This window comes from Natator depressus, chromosome 3 (assembly GCF_965152275.1).
Source record: "Natator depressus isolate rNatDep1 chromosome 3, rNatDep2.hap1, whole genome shotgun sequence".
Taxonomy (NCBI): Eukaryota; Metazoa; Chordata; order Testudines; family Cheloniidae; genus Natator; species Natator depressus.
Genome location: NC_134236.1, coordinates 191,441,406 through 191,469,018, shown reverse-complemented (window position 1 = coordinate 191,469,018; position 27,613 = coordinate 191,441,406). Strand labels below are relative to the sequence as shown.

General features: G+C 46.8%; 1 pseudogene; it reads left to right on the top strand.

The window, feature by feature from the left end:
• The first annotated feature begins 17,533 nt into the window (after positions 1-17,533).
• Positions 17,534-27,613, top strand: part of LOC141984570 (butyrophilin subfamily 1 member A1-like) — a 30,728-nt pseudogene continuing 20,648 nt past the window's right edge.

Genomic DNA, 27,613 nt, shown 5'->3' with positions numbered 1-27,613 from the left:
AGCTAGTAGGGGGGAGGCTGTTTTAGATTTGATTTTGACAAATAGGGAGGAACTGGTTGAGAATTTGAAAGTGGAAGGCAACTTGGGTGAAAGTGATCATGAAATGGTAGAGTTCATGATTCTAAGGAACGGTAGGAGGGAGAACAACACAATAAAGACAATGGATTTCAAGAAGGCAGACATTAGCAAACTCAGGGAGTTGGTAGGTAAAATCCCATGGGAAGCAAGTCTAAGGGGAAAAACAATTGAAGGCAGTTGGCAGTTTTTCAAAGAGACATTATTAAGGGCACAAAAGCAAATTATCCCACTGTGTAGGAAAGATAGGAAGTATGGCAAGAGACCACCCTGGCTTAGCCAGGAGAACTTCAATGATCTAAAACTCAGAAAAGAGTCCCACAAAAAGTGGAAACTTGGTCAAATTACAAAGGATGAATATAAACAAATAACACAAATATGTAGGGACAAAATTAGAAAAGTCAGGGCACAAAATGAGATCAAACTAATGAGGGACATAAAAGGAAACAAGAAAACATTCTACAAATACATTAGAAGCCAGAGGAAGACCAAGGACAGAGTAGGCCTGTTACTCAATGAGGGGGGAAAGACCATAACAGAAAATGTGGAAATGGCAGAGATGCTTAATGATTTCAGTTTTCACCAAGAAAGTTGGTGGTGTTTGGACGTATAACATATTGAATGCCAGTGAAAATGAGGTAGGATCAGAGTCTAAAATAGGGAAAGAACAAGTCAAAAATTACTTAGACAAATTAGATGTCTTCAAATCACCAGGGCCTGATGAAATGCATCCTAGAATACTCAAGGAGCTGACTGAGGAGATGTCTGAGCCATTAGCAATTATCTTTGAAAAGTCATGGAAGACGGGAGACGTTTCAGAGGACTGGAAAAGGGCAAAATATAGTGCCCATCTATAAAAAGGGAAATAAGGACAACCCGGAGAATTAAAGACCAGTCAGCTTAGCTTCTGTACCCGGAAAGAAAATGGAGCAAATAATTAATTTACAAACATCTAGAAGATAAGGTGAAAAATAAGTCAGCATAAACTTGTCAAGAACAAATCGTGTCAAACCAGCTTTCTTTGACATGGTAAGAAGCCTTGTGGATGGGGTGGGGGGGAGTGGTAGATGTGGTATATCTTGACTTTAGTAAGGCTTTTGATACTGTCTCACGTGACCTTCTCAAAGACAAACTTGGGAAATACAACCTAGATGAAGCTACTATAAGGTGGGTGCATAACTGGTTGGAAAATTGTTTCCAGAGAGTAGTTATCTGTGGTTCACAGTAATGCGGGATGGGCATAACGAGTGGGGTCCTGCAGGGATCGTTTCTGGTTCTGTTCAATATCTTCATCAATGATTTAGATAATGGTGCAGAGAGCACACTCATAAAGTTTGCGGATGCCAAGCTAGGAGGGGTTGCAAGTTCATTGGAGGATAGGATTAAAATTCAAAATGATCTGGACAAACTGGAGAAATGGTCTGAAGTAAACAGGATGAAATTCAATAAGGACAAATGCAAAGTACTCCACTTAGGAAGGAACCATCAGTTGCACACATACAAAATGGGAAATGACTGCCTAGGAAGGAGTATTGCAGCAAGGGATCTGGGGGTCAAGTGGATCACAAGCTAAATATGAGTCTACAGTGTAATGCTGTTGCAAAAAAAAGCAAACATCATTCTGGGATGTATTAGCAGGAGTATTGTAGGCAAGACACGAGAAGTAATTCTTCCGCTCTACTCTGCGCTGATTAGGCCTCAGCTGGAGTATTGTGTCCAGTTTTGGGTGCCACGTTTCAGGAAAGATATGGACAAATTGGAGAAAGTCCAGAGAAGAGCAACAAAAATGATTAAAGGTCTAGAAAACTTGACCTATGAGGGAAGACTGAAAAAAATGTGTTTGTTTACTGTGGAGAAGAGAAGACTGAGAGAGGACGTAACAGTTTTCAAGTACATAAAAGGTTGTTACAAGGAGGAGGGAGAAAAATTGTTGTTCTTAACCTCTGAGGATAGGACAAGAAGCAATGGGCTTAAATTGCAGCAAGGGTGGTTTAGGTTAGACATTAGGAAAAACTTCCTAACTGTCAGAGTGGTTAAGCACTGGAATAAATTGCCTCGGGAGGTTGTAGAATCTCCATCACTAGGGATTTTTAAGAGCAAGTTGGATAAACACCTGTCAGGGATGGTCTAGATAATACTTAGCTCTGCCTTGAGTGCAGGGGACTGGACTAGATGACTTCTTGAGGTCCCTTCCAGTTCTATGATTCTATGAAGTGATCCATTCCCTGTCGCTCATTCCCAGCTTCTGGCAAACAGAGGCTACAGACACCATCCCTTCCCATTCTGGCTAATAGCCATTGATGGACCTATCCTCCATGAATTTATCTAGTTATTTTTTGAACTCTGTTATAATCTTGGCCTTCACGACATCCTCTGGCAAAGAGTTCCGCAGGTTGACTGTGCGTTGTATGAAGAAATACTTCCTTTTGCTTGTTTTAAACCTGCTGCCTATTAATTTCATTTGGTAACCCCTAGTTCCTGTCTTATGAGAAGGAGTAAATAATCCTTCTTATTTACTTTCTCCACGCATGTCATTATTTTATATACCTCAATCATATCCCCCCTTAGTTGTCTCTTTTCCAAACTGAAAAGTTAATTTCTCCTCGTACGGAAACCATTACATACCCCTAATCCTTTTGTTGCCCTTTTCTGAACCTTTTCCAATTCCAATATATCTTTTTTTGAGATGGGGTGACCTCATCTGCACGCAGTATTCAAGATGTGGGCATACCATGGCGTTATATAGAGGCAATATAATATTTTCTGCCTTATTATCTATCCCTTTCTTAATGATGCCTAACGTTTTGTTCACTTTGATTGCCGCTGCACATTGAGTGGATGTTTTCAGAGAACTCTCCACAATGACTCCAAGATCTCTTTCTTGAGTGGTAACAGCTAATTTAGACACCATCGTTTTATATGTATAGTTGGGATTATGTTTTCCAATGTGCATTACTTTGCATTTATCAACATTGAATTTCATCGGCCATTTTGTTGCCCAGTCACCCAGATTTGTGAGATCCTTTTGTAGCTTTTCACAGTGCGCCTGGGACTTAACTATCTTGAGTAGTTTTGTATCATCTGCTAATTTTGCTTGGTCTTGGGAGCTTGCAATATGGGAGGATGGGGAGGGGTGGAAGAGAATCATGCTGGGTCCTGCGAGTCAGAGTGCTGGGGGGAAGGTGGTGTGAGTACCAGCCAGCACAGCAGCTGCCCCGCACTGTCCAGCTCCAGCTTCCGGCCTCCGACCTGGACAGGGGGCGAGGGGAAGGAGGCGGTGCTGGCACTAAACTGAGGAGCAGGGACCAGGGCCATGGAGACAGGTGGGGGGGCAGGGGGCGGGCACAGCCCCCACAACTCTAGCCCACTTCAGCCCACCCCCCGCACTAGGAAGGGGCTGGCACTGCCCCTGCTGGCCACTGGGTGTCACTGCTCTTCTTTAGGAAACTCTCTCTATGCATTACCTTGACTGGCCAGCAGGCGGGGCAATGCTTGTGGGGCCCAGGGGCACAGCAATGAAGGGGCCATGGCCCCATCAGTTTTAAAAGGGAGGGCTCTGCTGTTTCCATGGATACCTCTCATGTCACCTTGGCTCTGCTGCAGGCCTAGGTAAGGAATGGGTTTGGGTTGCTGGTTAAAGACTTCCCCTGACCCCCATCCCATACCCAGTCTGCAGGAGGGAAGGGCTGGCATGAGAGCCGTGTAAACAATCATCATGTCAAAACTGTGGTGTTTGCAGGATTTCTCTGCCCTGTGCAGACAGCAAGCTGGAAGCATCATTCTCAGGATAGGGGGCTAGTCAGGTGCTGGATGAGATAACACGCTCAGCCATCTTGGAGAGACGCTCGGTGGAGGATGTGGAATCTGAAACTGGCTCCACAGGAGCTGGAGACCAGGAGCTTAAGGGATCACATAGTGAGGGTGAGTGAGCAGTGTTCAGCACAGCAGGGCCTGGGGGATGACATGACAGCCTCACACTTGGGCAGTGCAACATCATCCCTCTAACGCCCGACATGTGGGTCACATTATCTTCCCTGGTGTTCTGTGATGCCACTTTTCTGCCCTTCTAACGGGAGAGGGTGCGTGGGTGTGTTTTGAATGAGTAGTTGTGGCTACTTCCATAAAGGTTTGGGTTTGTTTTAAGGCAGTCACTTTGTGTGAACAAATACAGCTGAGCTGGGTTCCGGTAATTCACACTGCTAGCTTGGAGATCCTGAGTGACTGGGCACCACATTGAGTATGAAACTGGAGAACAATCATCCCTTTCTTTAGAGGACCAGAGCTTTCTGTGCAGGCATGGGCTGAGGGTGTGGAGAGACCTGGGGGGCTGTAGGTACCCTAAAAGTGATGAGCATTTTAGGCCCTGGGTAGGCTGGAGAGGAATAGAGAAGGGGGTTCCAATAAGCAGCAGCCAGGTGACACGTGTGTGTTTGTCAGTTGCCATGCACCAGTTCTGGCCTAGCTTACAAGTGTTCTTGCTTTCTCTTTTCAGTTCCTAATGACATTGGGTAGACGACAGAATGGCCAACCTGTGGCAGAGACCAAAAGAAGGAGCGACCACCTGAGCCCATCCCTGGGGTTGGAAACCAGACAGTGATCTGCAGAAATTTGCTTAAGTGAAGTATAGAAGGCTGCAAAGACTCTTGTCTGTGGAGAGAATTTGTTATGTTAGCCTGGGGTGGGTCCCTGTGTAAAGGCCTCTTCCTCTAAATGCGGCCCAGTAAGCTTGGGGAAGGCCTTTGTGCCCTCTCAAGGAGATGTCAGCTGCTATGGAGTCTTCCTGAAGGACAGTATCTTTGTAGAGAGCCACTTGCCTGTAACCAGAGATGCTCAAGTCTCTTCCTTCTACATCACTGGGCGAAATTCCCTGGTCACAGCACTTTAGTCTTTCCCTCTACTGACTGTGGCCTGCTTCAGAGGTCATCAGAGGGGTGCCCAAGAGTAGGCCCTGGCCCATGTCTCCACTAACCAGGGAGCACAACCGAGGGCAGGTGAAGGGTCCACGGCTCTGTACAGTATGCTGGACTGACCTGCTGTAGCCCAGGTCCTGGGTCCTGCCAGCCATGGTCACTGTTCCCCAGGGTCTCTGCTGGCACCGGGGCCTGGTTCCCCACCCAGGTGGCTCTTATGGGCTGCAAGCAGTCGAAGGGTGGCAGCTGGGAGCTGAGGAGCAGTCACAGCCCCAAGAAGCAGGAGGACAAGACCGGGCAGCACTGTGGCTGCCCGCACCATGGCACCAGCTGGTGCAGCAGCCGCCCCGCCCGGCTCTGGCTTCTGGCCTCTGACCTGGGCAGGGGGCGTGGCCTTGGCAGGGCAGAGGCGGGGCTGACATTTCAGTGAGGAGCTGCAGGGAGTGGGGCCACAGAGAGCAGCAGGGACTCATGGCGAGAGGAGGGTGCAGCTGCCACAATTTTCTGTCTATTCCACCTCAGCCCCCCATTGGGAAGAGGCTGGCGCTGCCCCTGCTGGCCACAGCTTGTCACTACTCCTCTCTGGGAAACACACTTTGTGCATTTCCCCATCTGGCCACCGGGTGTCACTGCTCCTCCAGGGGAAAGAGTCTGTGCATTACCCCGACTGGCCACCGGGTGTCACTGCTGGTCCAGGGGAAACACGTGCTCCCCAGGGAGGGGGAGGAGTTGATTGGCAGGGCACCGGGCGTGAGGCACTGCAGGGGTGTGGGAGCTGGCTGTCATTGGGTGCTAAGCACCCAATACATTTTCCATAAGTGCTCCAGCCCCGGAGTACTTACGAAATCGACGGCTATCAGTGCAGGTGCTGAGTTTGTCCTTCCTTTACTTCTTCTGTCCAGTGTGCTGGCCAACATGCTCGGTCTCCTTGCCTGGTCTTCTACAGCCTCCCTTCAGAGAGGTGTTCCCTTGTGCGTGTCCTGTGGTGATTTAGACATGGGTGTCGTTAGCGGTCTGTGCAGATCTGCAGTGTGTGTGTGGGGAGAACTTACAGCTACTGCTGTCTCTAATGCATGCCTTTAGAACAGCGGGCCCTGATGCAGCATGGGAGTTGTAGTCTTCTCTTACCTTTGTTTTCAGAATGTGGTGCCCTGTGCAGTACCTGGTGCAGCTGGAGGTGTGATCAGTGATTTATCTATATGCTGCTTTTAGGTATTCTTAGGCAATCTGTAGCTCATGCTCAGAGAGTGAATTAAGTGACTGAACATTTGGAGGAAAGCAGTCACCCAGTCAGCTTCTCGGGGCAGGGATGGGTGGGTTCCCACTCCAGGCACCAGTATACATGTGCTAGTTTACTCAGCTGACCCCCAGTGGGAGTGGAAGTGGTGGATAATGGAAAGACATCCGGGGTGGAAAGATTCTGGGACAGAGAGACCCCTTGTCACACCCTGTATGGTGCAACCCCATCAAGTGATGAAGGACTGTGACCTGGGCTAAAGTCCCAGATGTGGAGCTGTTTGCCCTACCGATGGCTCAGGTCCCTGTGCAGACCCAGGAGGGATTGGGTGTGGGGGTAGTTGGGGTTCTCCAGGATATCATTCTGGGGAATGACTATCACTCTGAGACAAAATTCAGTCCCAGTTTCTGTACCAGCTGAGGATTCGAACCAAGCAAGCCAGAAGGCTCAGAAAGGAGGTGGGGATGACAATGCAAATAGCTTGGTTGGCAGGGACAAGGAGGGGTTTTTTCCCCCTTGCTTTCAGCACACAAGAAAGGCTGTTAAGCTCAGGACACACAGCCTACTCTCACTGGGGAAGTAGAGGCAGAGCTGATCATGGTGGTAGCTGAAACCCCAGCTGAGCATGGAGAGACAAGGGAAGGGAAGGATGACCGCCAGACATGTTTGCCCTCTTCAGGAGTGGGAGAAGCCCCAGAGAAGGTAAAGCAGCTGGAAGGTCACTGCTGGTAACAAAGACACTGAGTTGGAGTGTGGCCATGGTAGGTTCTTTTAACCAAGAGAAACTGAACCACAGCCCTCCAGGCAGGGGGTGGAGGAAGGGAAGCTGAGAGAGGACTGTCCTGGGGGTGAGGGCAACAGGTTAACTCCAAGAGGGGAAATGGGCTCCCTGCATATGCACAGCCCTGGAGTTGGAACATGACTCCAGAGGGGGCCAGTCAGTGTGCAGGACTACCCTGCACACCTGCCTCACCAGATCCTTGGAAACCAGAACCCCAGACATATGGCTGGGTTAAGACCAAATGCTTAAGGGGTCACTTTCTACACCAGCCTAGAGGTCAGGGCACCCCAGGCTGCAGCCAAGATGGCTGACACATGGAAGAATGTGGGGTCACTGCCCTCCTTACTCCCTGGCAGATGGGGAGGAGGGAATGGCATTCCAGCTCCAAACCCAAAGATTTTGGGGTGGCAAAAGGGGATGGGGCACAATGAAAACTCCCCATGTAAACCCTGCTAGTGTCATCGACCAGACCAGACCTAAGGGAGGACATGACACTGTGCTGAATTGTGTCTTGAAAACTGTGAGCTTGATTGATTAGCAACTAAGCTGTAAGAATCTTGGAAGTTCCTGGTAGGACAGCTACCAAGGAGACTGGAAAGATGCTGACATCTATGGATAACATTTGGGATTCAGAGTTCCCCAGGTCCTTGGTTAATGTGACCCTGCTCAGTTCGGTCTCAAAGGGGGAAGAGCTATGATGAAGTGGGGATTTTTTGGTAATAATTTTATGAATTCTGTGTGTGCCTCAGTTTACCCCATATGCTGCATTGTTACCCAGTGGTACGAAAAATGACTTTTTGCTCTCGAGGCAGGCTAAGAGACACAAGTGTGGATGTCACCTAGCTTTCTGGGCCTTATTCCCCATACCAATGGAGCAGTTGAGAAGAAGATGGCAAACCGAATTGCTCAGGCATTGACACCTAGCAACAAATGACCCAGAGGGAGAAGCTGTCCTGAAGTGTCCTGCTGTCACACTTGGTCTCTGCCTTTCGAGACTGTCCCGCCCAATTCGGAACAGGCGGTCACTCTGTTGTCAATGCTCTGAATGTCACTGCAAATGCTTGGTGAGGTGCCTTAATCCCTGAAGTGTGGACAAGTCCATATCAGGAGTCTCTCAGCTGGATTTGCTGAACGCTGCTCTTGGTGTGAAGCAGGAGTGCTGAAGGCCCAGAGAAGCCGTGTGATGACCCTGGAGGAAGGAGTGAGACCTCTGGGGAGGGGTCTGGCACATCAAAGGGCTTCCTGAGAGACTGTTCCAAAGCCGGAGTGTAGCACCAATCGTATGGATCCATGGCAGTAGGGGAGGTGACATCAGGGCAGATCTGTGCAGTGACCCTTGCTTGCTGCAACAGGAGGCGATCTGAGGGGTCTGTCCAGGTAACCCCAGCCCTGGGCTCTCTGCCATGGCTTAGCTGGCCCCTTTGGCTCCTCTTCCTCCCAAGGAGACACTAAGATGGGTTTCTGCCATTACCCCCCCCCCCACCGCCACACACACACTTTTGAGACCCTGCAGGTAGGGCTGGAAGCCTGGGGTCCCTTGTGTATTGGGGGGTGGGATGGGGAAGAGCAGAGAGAGGCTGGAAGGACCCTGAGCTCTGAGCCTGGATTTCCAGTTATTGTTTTACAAGGTGGGTGAGGTAATATCTTTTATTGGCCCAGCTTCTTTTGGTGCGAGAGACCAGCCCAGACCAGCTATCCCACTTGGCACTGAGCCAATCAGGCTCTTTCTGTGCAATTACTGTCCCTGGGTACTGTGGGTACTGGCCACACACCTTGTTTGCTTTGTGCAGCATCCTTCATTTGTGTACTCACATGCCAAAGCAGGTGGATGGGGCAGCGGTAGGCTGCATGGAGCTGGGACCTCACCGCCCTGCAGCTACCAGTTCTCCCTGCGCCTCCAGCAGCAGTTCACATGAAATGTTTGGATCAGAGGCGGACAGCCCTGGTGTGAACATGAGCGGGGGAGCCTCCGTGGGGGAGCCCAGTCTCCTGGGCAGGCTGGCTGAGTTGTGGGACACTGCTGCATTCTGACACCTCCCCTGGCGGAAAACATGGAAAACCAGTTCTGTTATTTACTATTAGCCTTTCTTAGCGTGAAATACCAACCAAAATACACCTGCAAAGAGCTCCGGGTGCCTGACCAATTCGTTAGGGTTCCAACAGGAGGGATAGCTCAGTGGTTTGAGCATTGGCCTGCTAAACCCAGGGTTGTGAGTTCAATCCTTGAGGGGGCCATTTAGGGATCTGGGGCAAAAATTGGGGACTGGCGCTGCTTTGAGCAGGGGGTTGGACTAGATGACCTCCTGAGGTCCCTTCCAACCTTGATATTCTATGAACAGCTAATGGTGCCCACCCAGCAGGAAAGCATCATCCCACACACAGTGAATGAACTCAGGCAATAAATCAAAGCTGCAAAACAGCCCTGCTAGCCATCCAGGAACAACCCTCAACCCTCCCCCATAACTCTATCAAATAAAGAAAGACCCATTAGGCTCTGGTGAAGGGGCTGGTCCCTTCTCCTGTACCGGGGAGCCAGACAGGGCCTCTCTGATTAGAAACCAGGACGGAGAGCTCTGGAGGTAGGTGGATATTGGTTGGGTTAGAGCACATGCAGTGGGAGCATGCCAACTGCTGCACCACTTCATAGGGTTGCCTGCCCTGCTCTAGTCCTGCTGGCACAGGGTCGGGGGGACTTTATCTAGGCCATGCAAGCAGGGAGGGAAAGCCTCTCTAAACTCACACTACCCACCTGCGTGAAGGCCAGGCAGAGTATGGCTCTTGTTGTTTGTTTCCCACTGTGGAAGGAGAATGTGGCCTGTGTCTCAGAGAGTTTGTTTTATTTTGCACCAGAAAACTTGTGAATTACCTGCAACTATAGGGAGGCCTTTCCTGCCTTGGCCAAGGACTACTGCTGAGGTCTGATTAGTTCTGCACCCCTCTGGCACACTGCTTTGGTCTGAAAAGTGTAGTGCTCGTAGGGGCAGACAGCCTTGGGGGGGGGGGTGTATGTGTGTGTACGTACGTACGACAGAAATATAATTGATTGTTGTGACTGTGACTCTGAGCAAGCAGGGAAAAGCCTTAAAAACGAAAACTGTCACTGCCCTAGGACTGTGTGTTTTCACTTTCACTTTCAGTTGAGAGCTGCTGGGTGCACGGAGAATGTTTCATTTCCCATAAAATTGCTGTACTTTATCCAGCAATAGTTGTCTGAACAGACTGGAGTCAGACGTGCCCGGGGGCAATGCAGCTGTAGCTGGAAGCCCATCCCTGTAAGATCCAGCAGGCAGGTGAGTGTCGGCCCTCAATTGCTGTGGGTGAGGGCTCTGTTATTCTTCGTAGGAGCTGTTCCTATGGGTGGGAGTCCATCTGGGGCTCTGTTACCTACTTTCGGTATTGCTGCAGAAATGTTTAAAATGCTCAGAGACCTTTGGGGCCCTTTTCCGTTACCCTGTAACAGAGACTGAAATAGTGTCTGTTTATTCGCTCTTCTGCATGATTTCCTGGAATTAGAGACAGCAGAGGAGTGTGTGCTCTCTCCTTCTCTGGTGACTGTGTGTATTTGCCATCAGCTCACTCCACTGAAGTTCTGCTCTAAGAGACTAGAAGAAGGGAAATGCCGTAGGCCAGATTCAATAAGGCTGGTGCAGGGAGGGGTCAATTCCAGCACGTTGGGCCCAGGGCCGGATTAACTTTTTGTGGGCCCGGCACCAAACATATTTGTGGGCCCCCACTGGGGAATAGGGCATGTGATGGGGGACGGTCTGCAGAGCGAGGGGCCAGTTGGGGGCAATGAGGCGCAGCGGGAGTGGCCCCACTCAGTCCAGCACGAGGGCACTGTTTACAAATTCACAACTGTTAGACACACACTGGCCCACCCAGCCCTGTGCTGCCAGTGTGCCCCTTCCACACTGACCCCCTGCCCAGTGCCCTGCCCTTATGCCCAGCACCCCCTCACCCAGAGACTTCCCCCACAGATTCCAGTGCCCCCGGACCCCCTATGCCCAGCACCCCCTGCCCAGAGACTCCTCCTGCTGACCTCCCACCACAACTGCATAGCACCCTACATGCCATACCCCCTGCCCAGCTCCCCCACCTACAGATCCCCTGCTGTCCAGCACCCCCTTCACAGTCCCACCATCACAGCTGTACAGTGCCCCATATTCCTGAGGGAATTCTGCATCAAATTCTGTGCATAATATTTCAAAATTCTGCTTTCTTTTTTTTTTTTTTTTTTTTTTTTTACAATAAATAAATGTGGAAGCTCCACCATGGCAGTGGGGAACACAGGCCACTGGCTGCATGGAGGTGGGAGAATACCCCACAGCCTCCCCCGCCTACCCTGGGACAGGGACTTGGCAGTGAGGCTGAACCTGACCCTGACCCAGCACAAGGGCCAGGCCTGCCACAGAAACACCCTGGGGCCCTGCCCCTTTTGCGCTAGGCACGCCAGATGTGGGCAGGGAGGCTCAGCCTGGCAGCAGGATCCAAGTGCAGAGGGACTTTAATGTGGGGGGATCCAGATGGGGGTAAGAGGGTTCTGTGTGGGGCAGTCTGAGTGCAGGCAGCTCAGTGGATCCAGGTTCCAGGTGCAGGAGCAATGGGAGTCTGCAGGGGGGGGCCAAGTGAAAGTGGTTGGAGCTCAGCAGGGTGTGTGTGTGTGTGTCTGGGTGCAGGGGAGGTGGGGGTCCAGGTGTAGGTGGTTGGGGCTCAGTGGGGAGGGTGTCTGGGGGGGCTCATCGGGGTGGTACAGATGCAGGGGAGGTGGGGCTTGTCAGGGTAAGGGTTTGATGGGCCTACTTAACAGGGGAGCCCCAGCTGCTGTCAAGGGGCTCCGCATGCTAGGCCCCCATTTCCCCCATCCCCTTCTCTTCCCCATCCCATGCCCCTTCCCCACCACTCCATCTCATTTCCATCTGACCCCTGCCTCTTGCCCCTTCCCCAGTGCCCCATCTCCTCTCCACCCCACCCCCTTCATCCCCACTACCTCTTCTCCATCCCATGCCCCTTTCCCACCACTCCATCTCCTTCCCACCTCACCCCCTTTGTCCCCACTGCCTCTTCCCCCCACCCCTGCTTCCCCCATCCCCTTCTCTTCCCCATCCCATGCCCCTTCCCCACCACTCCATCTCATTCCCATCCGACCTCTGCCTCTTCCCTTTGCCCCCGCTTCCCCTATTCCCTTCTCTTCCCCATCCCATGCCCCATCTCCTCTCCACCCCATCCCTGTTTTAGGGAGCAGCCAACTTTGTCTGTCTCTCTTAGTGTTGCGTTCTTGTGTGTTCTGAATTCCTAGAAGAAAAGTTATATTGCTATTTAACTTCTCTCTGTGTGTGCTGTGAACACAACAAGTGCCACCGTAACCTGGATTCCTGGTAAACCCTCTGCCATTGGAAACCCTTACAGGGTAGCGGCTGGCAGAAATCAGCGTGGGCCTTGGAGGAGAGCTGGAGACATAGGCAGCAGCCTCTCCAGAGTTAAGTCTGCAGCAAAGTTTTTGTTTAAAGACAGCTTTTGCATCTTCTCTAAATTCCAAAAGATAAGTCAGCTCTGCCGAAGGTCGGGGTGAGATTGTGTTTGTGGGGAAATCTGGAGTTATTTGGACAAGGCATTGCAGAGCTGGAGCACCTGACAAATGAGCTGATTTCAACACCCACTAGCCTTCAAATGCTTTTTTACTCACATCATAGGAATAAAAGGAGTCCCCTCCTGTGACTCCCCTGATCCGCAAGGGAGGGACAGCCTGATCCCTGTGGTAGGGGTTCAGTGACTCAAGCTAGGACCAATGGGCTCTGAGCTCATTGCATGCGGTGTCTCCGTCTAGACCCCTGCTTGCTGCAACAGGAGGCGATCTGAGGGGTCTGTCCAGGTAACCCCAGCCCTGGGCTCTCTGCCATGGCTTAGCTGGCCCCTTTGGCTCCTTTTCCTCCCAAGGAGCCACTGAGATGGGTTTCTGCCATTAACACCCCCCCCACACACACACACACGTTTGAGACCCTGAACATGACACTCTTCAACTGAGGGTTTACAATAAAATTTTAGGTAAAGCACTGAGGGAAATGTCACTCCAGATACGCTATATTTCCATGTGTGTTTCAATAAAAAATAATGTTTGAAAAGACAAAAGCCATGTGGCAGCATGAAGGATTGAGTAACTGCGTGAAGGAGAGAAACTATGCGGTAATGAAGCAGTATGTTTCCCCACACTCCTTCCTGCTTTTTAAAAACCAGAACATGTGGTGAATCCATCTAGTGTCTGGATGCATGTTGGCCAATATTGTCTCATGTTTCCTTGGGGTTCCCCCTTGGTTTGTCTGGCAAGTGTGCTACACGCTTGTAGAGGAGAGGAGACACATAAATCACGCCCTGGACTCCCACTGCTGAGATCTACTGTGTCGGTGTGAGGGAATGCACCCTGTGTTCGCACCCTGTGTTCACACCCTACACACCATTGTAATAATCTTTGTACAGAATATGCCTTGTGAGGTATCTTCTGAAAAAATCTCGCTGGTCAGTAATATCCTGGTGAAATGTTTGTAGCAACATTATATGTAAAGTTATGACATCCCCCTGTATTATGTTATTAGCACGTTCAAAACCACAGAGACCTGCCTAGGCAAAAGTTGTTAAAGAGGTCCATCTTAAACAAAGGAATGTGTGGTTATCTCCATTTACAAAGTAGTGTTGCGTGTCTGAGTTAGTGACTCAAGATTGTTGAATATCAGGCTCAATTGGAATTATTTAATCTAAGATTATCAACCAGAGATTAGTACAGCACTATACAGAATACAGAAAGCAATAGATACATTGCCACCCTTTGTTTGCAGACCAAGAGCTGGATCTGTGTTTCCGCTTCACTGTATCCGGAAGGAGGCTCAGTTTTCTTTCCCCAACTAAGACCCCATGCCATTTTTCATGGTGTGCACAGGGTCAGTGCTCTGGAACTGCTCTCAGTGAAGTTCAAACAGGACCCTCTTGTACATAGGCACTGACTCCATGGGTGCTCCAGGGCTGTGATTAGTAAAACATTAAAACAAGTTTATTAACTACAATGAAATAGATTTTAAGTAAGTACAAGTAATGAGGCATTAAAGTCAGAAATGGTTACAAGAAAAATACAGACAGAAAACTGACTAACGTCTAGTTTAACAAACTATATTAGATTCAAGACAAGTTTTTCACCTATGCTTTCAGCAGTCTTATAGACCAATTTCTTTAAATCAGGACCCCTTCCCTATAGTCCAACAGTTGCTTCCTATGTCTTTTTAGGTGTAGAAAATGTGATTGGCAGGGAGAGAGAGAGAGGAGGGACCCTAGAGTTGTCCACCCCTCCTTTTTATAATGCCGTCCCCCCTTTGAAAAGCATTTCCAGCTGGGAGCAAGGTGACAGGCAGTCTGTGCAGATGGAAACTCCATGCTTTTTCTTTGCCAGGATGTAGATTTTTGTCTCTCCCCCTTCCGTGCCAAAGAGTGGCCACTTAGCAGGTAACGGTCCATCAGCCTTGTTTTCACCTGGCTGAGGCGTCAGCGTGCCCTTTATCTCTGAGGAAGTAGTTTGGCCACTCTGCAGATTTACCTAGAAAACATATTTTTAGTTATGATTTTAGTTTATGTTGATAATTTAACATAAAACACTCCTACACACATTTTGCCATGATATGATTGATCAGCAAATGATAAGTTTTTAAATGACACCTCAGAAGGCATACCTTGTACAAACATTATTGCAATGGTGTGTAGGGTGTGCATGTGGGGTTGTTTTCTGTCAGTACCTTAGCATTAACTATTTCACCCATTTTAGCCACTGGGATAGGGAAGGGGGTGGGTGGGAAGTCCTGAAGGTGAAGTGGTGGTAGCAGAAGGGAAGGAATGCTGAGGGAAGACAGGAGGAGACCCACAAAGTAAGGGAAGAGAAAAAGAAAAAGGAAGATGGGGAAGAAAGAGAAAGAAAGGACAGAGAGAATGGTGGTGAGCATTTTCCCCATTGAGTGATGGTGAGCGTGATAACAAGGCCTTGAAGAAGTAACACACTGATGATAATGAACAGTGAATTTACTCTATAAAGGCTGCATTCTGCTCTCAGTCTCCCATTGGGGTTGATGGGGGCACCACTTTGGAATGAGGAGAGTGGTGAGCCCTAAATGGATGCCCTAGCACAGAGATCATAATAAACATGGAATTTGGCCCCCTGCACAGAATGAGTTTAACACCCTGAGGCTAGAGGGAGGTGTAGTGGGCTGGGAGCCAGGAGATCATGTGGTTGAGTCTCACCTCTAGTGTTAACGTTCCTCTGCACTTCACAATCTTCGGGCTTGTCTTCACTACCAGGGTAAGTCGACCTAAGTTACATTACTCCAGCTATGTGAATAACCAGAGGGAGCAAAGCAAAAGGGGTGTGTGCTAAGCCCTGCCCCTCCCTCGGAGACAGACTGCAGGAATGTGCTTAGGTCTGCTAGTGATTCCAGAGCCAAGAGAGGATAAGTGCTCCTCTGTCCAACTTGGGTGTGGGGCCCAATCTGGGCTCAGGGGCTGCCTAGTGTCACACAAAATAATCGTTAGCCCAGGGGCTAGAGAGACTCACCTGGAATATGGGAACCCATGGTTTACATCCCCCTCTCTGCTGAGGAAGGAGCGGGGATTGAATGTGGTGCTGCTGTCTCCCAGTGGAGTGGTTTGTTTTGGGGGTTAGGCAGGGGATAGGCATCTGGAACCCTAGAAGGAGGCAGCAGTGCACATGCATGGAGGCAGAAACTTAGGCACATAGGGAATATGTGCTGCAGAAACTTTGGCACTGAGCAGCCAAGTGAGCTAAGGCACCTATAGAGTTGGGGAGCAGCCAAGCAGTGGTTTTGTGGGTCTCAGCAATGCCTAAAAATGGGACTCAAGCACGTAAGTACCTTTGTGAATACCACCCCATGTCCCTATTCTAGGAGGCCTCCCCCTTCTAACAGAGGCGTTAACTGAGGACCTGAGACATTGCCCAAGGTCACTTCTAGCAGAGTTAGGAACAGAACGTCAGTCTCTCCTGGGGCAGACCCAAGTCACTCCCAGCTAGCCACTGCCTTTTGCAATGAGTGTGCCAAATCTATGTGCTTAGCTATGCTGTCTGTGCAATGGAGCTACCCCTGCCCAGCCACGTGAACAAGGCTGCAGTAAGAGCCAAGCATTGGGCAAGTCTCGTAAAGCAGAATGTTCAGAGGGTTAGGGTGCTGTGCCAGGGATCAGATATGTGGGGCAGCCCCTGAACCTCTGCTGTAGAGGGTACAGGGAGCAGAGGGATCGGGGAACCATAACAAAATACGTGGTTGTATTTGTTTTTTATGCTATAAAGCAGCAAAAAAAGATTTTTTTAATTTTGGTGAACCCTCTTTTACAGGATGTTATAATTCAGCAACCACTTGTCCAATTCACATCAAATTTGGTAGATATAGTTTACTTCAGCCCCAGATCTAACATTCCAGTTTTGAAGTGGATAGGATCTTCCTGTAGTTTATAGATGTAGGGTCAAAAATCAGGGTTATAAAGGAAACTATTAGAGTCTTAAACTATGGAATGACTATCATCACTCCATCATACTGGGATGAAGCAGACTCTGATCCAACCGGGATGTGTGTGAGGCTAAACCTTCTGGGTTTGAGAGGATAAGCACATTTCTGTGTGCAGATTTCCATAAGGACTCTTTAATTTCATATCACCATCTAAATGATAATGGTGGCTTTCTGCTTTACAATTTCACTTGCATCTTCAACCTTGCTACATGCAGGAGAAAAGAGTAAATTCTGCTGCTATTTACAAAACATTGTCATAAAATTGCACAAGGACAGACGATACTGAACTGATTCTCTTTTCCTAAATTATTTTTGCTTTATACTGTAACATGAATTCTTTCATTGTAAGGCACCTCCCGGACCAAGGGTCCATTTCACTGACTATGAGAAGCTGGAAATGTCCCAGTGATCCTGTAACTGCTGGGAAGTTTCTCCTGGGTTCATGAGGTAGGTGGCAGGAAGTTCTCATCCTTTAATTTGTTTTTAAAATGCTTCTTTTTCTACTTGAAAAGGTTCATTAATGATTTTAGATGATCTGTATTTATCCAAGTGACCCAGACCTACAAATTGCAATGCCTTTTCTCACACTGCATTATAAAAACAGATACAAAATACATTAAGGGTTTTTTCTTTTTGGTGACTTTCTCTTTATAATTCTACAACCAGACTATTACTCTACAAAAGTTAGTGATTTTTGTGATAATATTTTTCAATCAATTTTGCAAATGCTAGTATTAAGGCCTTTGTCCAGAATATTGGACTGTAATTTGAGATGGTGAACGGTGAAGCTGAGTTTTGCTATGTCTTGTAACATGTCTTTTGACAAAAACAGTAGCAAGCATGCATATTTTGATGCAATTATTAACTAGCACATGTCCTAGGGTTCATATTGTGCTCAATTAATTTGTATCCCAAATTACAGCATGTTGCTCACTTGGCATTTGTTTTTTCTTTTCCTTTCTGATGTCTGGATCACGTTACAATGAAGATGAGGATTTTCTTCCACTCGCACTGTGCCATGGGCAACCCCTCTCTGTCCAGTTACCTCATTTTCTTTTTTATGGTCCATGTTTCTACACTGGAACCAGGTAGGAAGCCTCTTGTCACAGAGTGTATTCTACTTTCTCTCAACAGTTTTAATACCATTGATCTTTTGTTATTTTGAAACAATTCATAAGAAGAACATTTTATGTAAATTTGAGAAATAAAATCCTCTTTTTGGAGGGGAGGCAGGGGAAGATATTGATTTTTCTTCCTTTTTACTCCCCTTGGTCTCAGTGTAACCCGTACTCAGTGGACTTTTACATCATGTTTCACCTTAAACTTGTGCCACTCTACCTATCACTATTGAATATTTTCATTAATGACTTGGATAATGAACTGGAGAGTACGCTGATAAAGTTTGCAGATGACACCAATCTGGGAGAGGTTGCTAGAACTCTGGAAGACAGGATGAGAATTCCAAATGACCTGGACAAATTGGAGAATTGGTCCGAAATCAACAGGATGGAATTCAATAAAGACAAGTTCAAAGCAGTTCACTAAGGAAGGAAAAAGCAAATGCACAGTTACAAAATGGTGAATAAATGACTAGGTGGTAACACTACTGAAAAGGATCCAGGGCTTATCGTGGATCACCGATTGAATATGAATAAGGCTACGAGTCAGTCAGGGAGGTCATGGATTCCATGATTTTATGGGACCTCCGTGACTTCCTGAAAATTATGATTCAGTTCTGGGCGGCAGAGCTAAGGCTTCAGTCCTGGGAGGTGGCGCTCAGACTCCAGCCCCATATGGCGGAGCTTGGGCTTCCATGATTTATTGTTTATTGCCCACAGCCTGCCCGTGACTTTTATTAAAAATACCCATATCAAAATCTTTGCCTTAAATACAAGTCAACAATGTGATGGAGATGCAAAAAAGGCTAACTAAGATCTTAAGAGATTATAAGTAGCAGGTATAGAAATCAAAGTTGGTTACCTAAGTAATAAATATAGAAATGCAGTCTAAATTTTAACTTTAAAAGACTAGGTAAGATTTGAATCAAGTAGTCTCTCACCCTAACAGATGTTACAGGTAGCTTACAGTTCCTTAATACACGGATGGACATCCTTCCAGCCTGGGACCAATCTCCATAGTTAAAAATCTTTGTCTTCTAGACGATCTTCCAAGTGTTGAGATGGAGGTGGCGGGGAGAGAGGCCAAGAGATGATGTCACGGTCTCTCTTTTATGCTTTCTTCTAGCTGCTAGAAAGATCCTTGCTGTGACAGTGGGCTAGGCTGCCCCAATGCATATGTGCCTTCTCCAAGAAGACACAAGAACAAATGGATATAAACTGGCCATCAGGAAGTTTAGACTTGAAGCTTATGGAGGGGATTGATTGGTACTGAGCTTAAATAATTCCTCTCTCTCCCTGGTATTTATCCCTCTGATATATTTATTGAGAGCAATCATATCTCCCCTCAGCCTTCTTTTGGTTAGGCTAAACAAGCCAAGCTCTTTGAGTCTCCTTTCATAAGACAGGTTTTCCATTCCTCGGATCATCCTAGTAGCCCTTCTCTGTACCTGTTCCAGTTTGAATTCATCCTTCTTAAACATAGGAGACCAGAACTGCACACAGTATTCCAGGTGAGGTCTCACCAGTGCCTTCTATAACGGTACTAAAACCTCCTTATCCCTATTGGAAATACCTCGCCTGATGCATCCCAAGACTGCATTAGCCTTTTTCATGGCCATATCACATTGGCGGCTCATAGTCATCCTGTGATCAACCAATACTCCGAGGTCCTTCTCCTCCTCTGTTTCTTCCAAGTGATGCGTCCCCAGTTTATTAATTCTTGTTATTAATCCCTAAATGCATGACCTTGCACGTTTCACTATTAAATTTCATCCTATTACCATTACTCCAGTTTACAAGGTTATCCAGATCTTCCTGTATGATATCCCAGTCCCTCTCTGTATTGGCAATGCCTCCCAGCTTCGAGTCATCTGCAAACTGTATTAGCACATTCCCACTTTTTGTGCCAAGGTCAGTAATAAAAAGAGTAAATAAAATTGGTCCCAAAACCGATCCCTGAGGAACTCCACTAGTAACCTCCTTCCAGCCTGACAGTTCACCTTTCAGTATGACCAGTTGTAGTCTCCCCTTTAACCAGTCCCTTATCCACCTTTCAATTTACATATTGATCCCCATCTTTTCCAATTTAGCTAATAATTCTCCATGTGGAACCATATCAAATGCCTTACTGAAATCGAGGTAAATTAGATCCACTGCATTTCCTTTGTCTAAAAAATCTGTTACCTTCTCAAAGAAGGAGATCAGGTTGGTTTGGCATGATCTACCTTTTGTAAAACCATGTTGTATTTTGTCCCAGTTACCATTGACCTCAATGTCCTTAATTACTTTCTCCTTCAAATTTTTTCCCAAGACCTTGCATACTACAGATATCAAACTAACAGGCCTGTAGTTACCCAGATCACCATTTTTTCCCCTTTCTTACAAATAGGAACTATGTTAGCAATTCTCCAGTCATACAGTACAACCCCTGAGTTTACAGATTCATTAAAAATTCTTGCTAATGGGCATTCAATTTCATGTGCCAGTTCCTTTAATATTCTTGGATGAAGATTATCCGGACCCCCTGATTTAGTCCCATTAAGCTGTTCAAGTTTGGCTTCTACCTCGGATGTGGTAATATCTACCTCCATATCCTCATTCCCATTTGTCATCCGACCATTGTCCCTAAGCTCCTCATTAGCCTCATTAAAGACTGAGGCAAAGTATTTATTTAGATATTGGGCCATGCCTAAATTATCCTTAACCTTCACTCCATCCTCAGTGTTTAGCAGTCCCACTTCTTCTTTCTTTGTTTTCTTCTTATTTATATGGCTACAGAACCTTTTACTATTGGTTTTAATTCCCTTTGCAAGGTCCAACTCTACATGGCTTTTGGCCTTTCTCACTTTATCCCTACATGTTCTGACCCTTCTTCATTTTCCAACTCGGCAAACCTGTTCCTGAGCTCTATTTCTCCTTCACTAGCCCATCTTTTCCTCTGCCTGGTTCTCTTCGTCTGTTAGTCTCTTATGCTTCCACTGTCTACTTTCCTCACCCAGCAGTCTCCCCTCAGAGTTCTTTGGTCCTGCTTCCATCTGCAAGTCTGAGCTTTTCCCTTCAGCCTCCTCATGTCTTTGCTCCATCATCCGCTTGAACACCCTTCTGAACTCAGCCAGAGTTTCCACCTGCTTCTCCAATCCTTGGATCTTTTCTTCCATCAGCTCTATCAGGCGGCACTTCATGCAGACGATACTCTTTTCAGGAACCCCCTCCAGGATCGTGTACATACCGCAGCTTTCACATCCAGTCGTCTTCATTATGTCTTCCACTGCTTGGGTCACTACCACTGTTGCCTCTGTATCTGTCATAGCCTTCTCACCTACATCCTGTTAGTCCGGGAAACACAAACCAAATCAAAACACCACCACCCACAGCAAAACAAACCCTCAACGAGCACCAAAACACTGCCAGACCACCACACACTCCTGTCACTAGCCTGTCTGTTCCTCTCCCTGGCTCTCTCAGTCTTCCCCCCAAATTCCCATTGCAAACTCCCACTCAAACTCCCCTGTTTACAGCTCTGTTTGCTGGCTCTTGTGCTGCTGAATGTAACTGACACATGCTGTAAATTCATTTTGTGTGATGTGCTACCAAGTAGAGAATGTCAAAAGTGGAAGGGGTAAAGAAGGATTTTGTACTATTTTTTCTTGTTTTTCAAATACCTATATTTGAAAGGATACATAGCAAGTTACAAATATAAAACAAAATACTTTTTTTTTCAGTTTAGCTTATGTCACTGGGGAAGGGGTTTAAGGCAAACTGAAAAAGGTCACTATTATACCAGAATAAGGATGTCCACATAGGAGTTATACCAGTATAATTACACCTGCATAACTAGTAAAACTTTCCCACGTACACCAGGCCTTAAGCTCCATAGCATGTCACAGACAGCCTCTCCTTTCAGGTGTTCTGTATCATCCTTCTCTCTAGAGGCCACCTGCCTTGGTTCCAGTCTAGCAAACAGTCTGCCTCCGATGAAGTGAGCTGTAGCTCATGAAAGCTTATGCTCAAATAAATTTTTTAGTCTCTAAGGTGCCACACGTACTCCTTTTCTTTTGGCGAATACAGACTAACATGGCTGCTACTCTGAAACCAGTCTTCCACAGGTTAATTGTTCTGGTTGCAGACATTAACCAGCTCACAAAATTTAGAAACAGAGATCACCCATTTTTTAATCCTCTCTGGATTGGTATTGACTAGGAAAAGTGGCTGTGAGTTTAGCTCAACGGTCAGCTAATGTGCTAGCTAAGCCTGTCCTAACTTGACCTGTTTTCCAGTGCAGATACACTGAGACACCATTAGCTCACTTTTAGCTGGTCAAGTTGCAGCCTAGGCAATTGTGAGAGATCAGCATTTATTACCTATGAAAGCAATCCAGCTCCCCTCTGGTCTAATTTTCTGTTTGTCTTGGTTCCTTTAACAGTGAATTTCAAGGTGATTGGACCTGATCATCCCATCATGGCCTCTGCAGGTGAAGATGCCCTGTTACCTCTCCCCCAGCATGAGTGCTCAGAAGATGGAGGTGCGCTGGTACCAATTCACGTCATCTGAACCTGTCCATCTGTATCAGGATGGAAGAGATCAGCCTGAGCAGCAAATACCAAATTATCAGGGCAGAACAGAGCTTCTGAAGGATGGTATTGTGGATGGAAGCGTTGTCCTGCGTATACGCAACATCACCCCCTTTGACCATGGGCAGTTTATCTGTTCCTTCCAATCACACAGCTTTTATGCAGAAGCCGTTCTGGAACTGAAGGTGTCAGGTCAGTAACTTGGGCTGCTAATTTGAATTCTCAGCAGAATAATAATTTATTTTGAGGTGGAACTAGATGTGTCTTATTTTCATGCCAGTATCCAGAATTCCCTTCTATCTGCCAGTTATTTCCCATCAGTTGTTCAGGAGCCTATGCCCTGGGCATAAGCTGACAGATTTCAACGTGTGTCTCTCCACACTCTGGATGTTTTTTTCACAACTTTGTTGTGCAAGAACTGTGAGAAAGTCTATAAATACCTACACGGGAACAAATATTTGATAATGGCTCTTCAGTCTAGCAGAGAAAGGTGTAACACAAGCTAATGGCAGGAAGTTGAAGCTAGAGAAATTCAGATTGAAAATAAGGCATACTTTTTTTAATTGTGAGAGTAATTAATTAGTGGTTCTCAAACTGTGGTCCGTGGACCACCAGTGCTCCGCGAGCTCCATTCAGGGGGTCTGCGGATAGTTCCCTCTAAGGTGCGCGCCTGGGCGGCCGCACGTGAAAGAATGAAGGGCCACTCACCTAATTACTGAAGCTGCGCGGGCGTGGCTCCGCTAATTAGGTGCCTGGACCCTGGAGAAAATGTGCATGTAAGGTGAGGTGGTGGCCTTGGGGGAACTAGGGGTTAGGTGGGAGGGGGCAGTGGGGTGAGAAGAGGGGGTGGGGGGAATTTGGGACATGCTAGGGAAAGTCACCTCTTTCTCTGGCTGCTGCAGCCCTGCTCCAGGGCTGCGGCTGCTGGGGAGAGAAGGCTCTCCTTCCCAGCCCCAGCTCGGGGGCTGCCGCGGCAGGGGAGAGAGGTACATCCATCGCATTAGAAAGGTAAGAATACTTATATTAAAATATGAGTTGTGTGCTTTTATTTGTAGAACAAAAAAACGTTAATTATTATTAAGGTGGTTTTTTATATAGCGCTGTTATCCAAAGCGCTTTACAATAGTCAGTTAATGGTACAAACAACATTTGCAAAGATCATTAAGTGGTCCGCTGAGACCCTCAGCAATTTTCAAGTGGTCCGTGAAAAAAAAAGTTTGAGAACCACTGATCTATTGGAACAACTTACCAAGGGTTGTGGTGGCGTCTCCTTCACTGGCAATTTTAAAATCAAGATTGGCTGTTTTTCTAAAAGGTCTGCTGTCAGAATCACAATGGTCGCTTCTGGCCTTGGAATCTATGAATGAACCTATGAAAGCCTTTTAAAGACTATTAGACCTTTAATTTTGGAGAAAACAGCAAGAGGAGATAAAAAGGTGAAGAAAAATACTTTAAAATCAGCTCTTGTTTCTTGCCACACAACTTCTAAGGGTGTGTGCGGGAGAAAGAGAAACATCCTTTTCTGATGGCTTGAAGTGTCCATCCTAGAAAGGGCTGGAAGGGCTACATCAGCAGGACCAGATCTTTTATTTCTTATTTTGATTATGTTTCTTTGTCTTTGACTTACACTGACTGAGATCCAAATCCACTTTGGGACTCTCGTGTGAAGTGAGGGGGTTCCCCTGGAAAAATACTCAGTGCTCAGAGAGGGGATAGCTCCAGGTTATTACAACAAAGGCAATGCAGATTCTCTGATTAGATGAATGGTCAGTTGCCTCCCTGCCATGCTTTGTGGGGATATTCTGTGAATACTTGAGAGTCCCCAACCCAACTCCCCACAGTGTGCAAACAAGGCCTAGTGGAGCACAGTGCGATATTGCTAGATACAGTATTGATTTCTGGGAGCTGCAGTCTTTGAGGTTAGAAAACTAGCAGGAAGGGGAAGTGCATATGTATGTTCTGAGGCCAGCGGCTGCTGCAGCAGCTGCTTCTGGAGCTGCTTGATGTTGGATTTCACTCTTTTGGTCTCAGCCTCCACTGCTCAACAAACTGGTGACTAGGATGGCTCTCCTGCCCCTGAATCCACCTGCACCCTTTCTTCAAAGCCTAGGAGAGCTTCCAGTTGCCTTTAATGCTTGGATAAGAGTATCTGAGTACTATGTCCTTGCAATTAATGACAGAGAACTCTCTGAAGCAAGAAAATGTGCTTTGCTTATTTAGTGCCTTGGAGCAGAAGGGCAGCGTATATTTTACACTCTTCCCTTCTGAATAATAAATATGATACAGCACTTACTGCATTAATTTTTGTGTGTGTGTCTAAAGTGAATGTGGTAGCTGCCTGCTATAAATTCCACGAGCGTGGAAACCAGGGGAATTGACAGATCGGTATATTGCTGCTTTAAGGGAACTGATTGTCACCTGTGATTTTGGCAACATGGCATGAAATTATTCGAAATCAGCTCATAGAGAAAACAGCTGTGCCTCGTATTAGAGAGCACCTGTCAAGGTTCCTTCCCCATTCTGAACTCTAGAGTACAGATGTGGGGACCTGCATGAAAACCTCCTACGCTTACTTTTACCAGCTTAGGTTAAAACTTCCCCAAGGTACAAACTATTTTACCCTTTGCCCCTGGACTTCCACTGCCACCACCAAACTTTATCTGGGTTCCTGAAAAAACATAGTTTGGACACATCTTTCCCCCCAAAATCCTCCCAACCCTTGCACCCCACTTCCTGGGGAAGGTTTGGTAAAAATCCTCACCAATTTGCATAGGTGACCACAGACACAAACCCTTGGATCTTAGAACAATGAAAAAGCATTCAGTGTTCTTACAAGAAGACTTTTAATAGAAGTAAAAAGGAATCACCTCTGTAAAATCAGGATGGCAAATACCTTACAGGGTAATTAGATTCAAAACATAGAGAATCCCTCTAGGCAAAACCTTAAATTACAAAAAAGACACACAGACAGGAATATTCATTCTATTCAGCACAGCTATTTTCTCAGCCATTTAAAGAAATCATAATCTAACACATACCTAGCTAGATTACTTACTAAGTTCTAAGACTCCATTCCTGTTCTGTCTCCGGCAAAAGCATCACACAGACAGACACAGACCCTTTGTTTTTCTCCCTCCTCCCAGCTTTTGAAAGTATCTTGTCTCCTCATTGGTCATTTTGATCAGGTGCCAGCGAGGTTACCTTTAGCTTCTTAACCCTTTACAGGTGAGAGGATTTTTCCTCTGGCCAGGAGGGATTTTAAAGGGGTTTACCCTTCCCTTTATATTTATGACAGCACCTACTGCTTGAATCGGAATTGACATTACAGAAAGCCATAACCATTGCCAATCCCATCGAGCCAGAGATGGTGGAGGTGAAAATAATGAGCTCAGGTACAGCGGGTCCGATGCAAACCAGGGAACCACTGCATCTGGACTACAACAAGGCAGTTCAAAAATGACAATGGCAATGTAAATAAGAAGTAACATGCCCAATGATTTCAAAACATACAAGGAAAAGAATGTCACCACTCTGAATGTACACACCACACTTCAGACTACACAGGAGGGCTTGCAGAGGGAGCTCAGTGGCCTTCAAAAAGAGCGGACATTTCCCTAAGGGATGCTGAAGCAGCCCAGCCTAATCAACAGGTGTGTGCAGTTACCATGCCTGAAGTTACTGCACTGAGTGTGGATGGAAGCAGCACCGCATACATTGTGGATAAAATAACATGTGCTGTCCATGTCTCTGCTGCAGCAGGAGTGAAGCCCCAGGTGGTGGAATGGATGTTGAACACGGGCTCAGCAGTTTCTATACTCCCTGAATTGATTTGCCCGCAATACTTTGGACACGTGTCAGTTACTGCGCTGAGCTTACGCCTGGCGTGCTTCTTGATGAACTGCATCCCTGTGCTTGGTTGACTACCCGCAACCGAGACTTTTGGTACATAACGCGTACCGGCAGAATTCTGTCTTATGCCTGGGGTACGGCTATCCTAAACAGCGATTTGTTTCCCTCACCAAACATGTAGGCAGTCAATGGGCACATTGCTTTTGCCCCACCTGGCACCACTATAGCACAAACTCTGGTCTCTGCTCTTAAGGAGGATGGTACAGAGGAGCCCCGTGGCTGTGCATTGGGATTTGCTCACAAAACTAAATTTTGACCTCAAGTGACAGCTGTAGGACAGAGTTTACCTCTCTACCGTTCTCAGTCAGGGATGCTGTAGCAGAAGAGGTTAAAAAATCAGTACAGAATGATGTTATTGAAGAGATTGCATCATCTGAATGGGTCTCACCAATAGTGGTGACAAAAAGAAAGACTGGAGGTATTTGTTTTAGCATAGACTTAAGGGAGGCTAATAAAGCCATTGTGATTGACAGCTATCCACTCACACATAGAAGCAGCATTGGTGGATCTTTGTGGCACAAAGATATTTTCTACTCTCGATCTACAGAATGCATATCACCAAGTTATACTACAGGAGGACAGAGAGATCTCCCAGCATTTATTATGCTTGAGGATCTATTCATTTGAAACGTGCACCATACGGACTTGTATTGGCACCCAGCACTTTCCAAAGAAAGATGTCAGTGATTCTGAAGAATCAGCCTGGAGTCCAGTATTATTTGGATGAAATTATTGTGTTTGAGAAGACTTGTGGGGAACATGAAAAACATTTCCATGCAGTACTACACCACATCAAAACAGCAGGGCTGAAACTGAATTTGGCCAAATGCCAATTCTGACAAACAGAGTTGTTATTTCTGGGGCGCATAATTTTGGAAACTGGACTGAAACCTGACCTGGACCATGTCATGGTGGTTACAAAAGCACCACCTCCAAGACACATAAACCTTACATGCTTTCTTAGCTTTTACGTCATGGTATGCCAAGTTTATTCTGAACAACACTTCAGTCATCATTACAAACATACGCCAGGGAATCTCAAGCTTGGCCTGGATGACTGTTGCATGAGTTGTTTTGAAACAGTGAAAGATTTGATTGAAAATAGTCCAGCACTTGCATTGTTTGACCCTGCCTCAGACTATGGACTGGGAGCAACACTTACTCAAATCCATGACGACAACATGGAGGAGACTGTTGCATTTGAACACTTACAGAAGCTGGTAGGAAGTATTCATCTGTTGAAAAGAAAGCACTTGCTTGCTATGGACTGTGGAAAAATGGAGAACTTAGCTCTGGGGCCAGACTTTCAAGTGACATACAGATCATAGCTCTTTGATGACACTGTTAACTTCTAAAGGATTTGGATGAGTGGGAGGCAAAATTGCTAGATGGTCAGCAAGACTACTGTCTTTCAAGTATGTCACAGAATAAAGGCTGGAATTCAAAATGTGATGGCTGATTGTT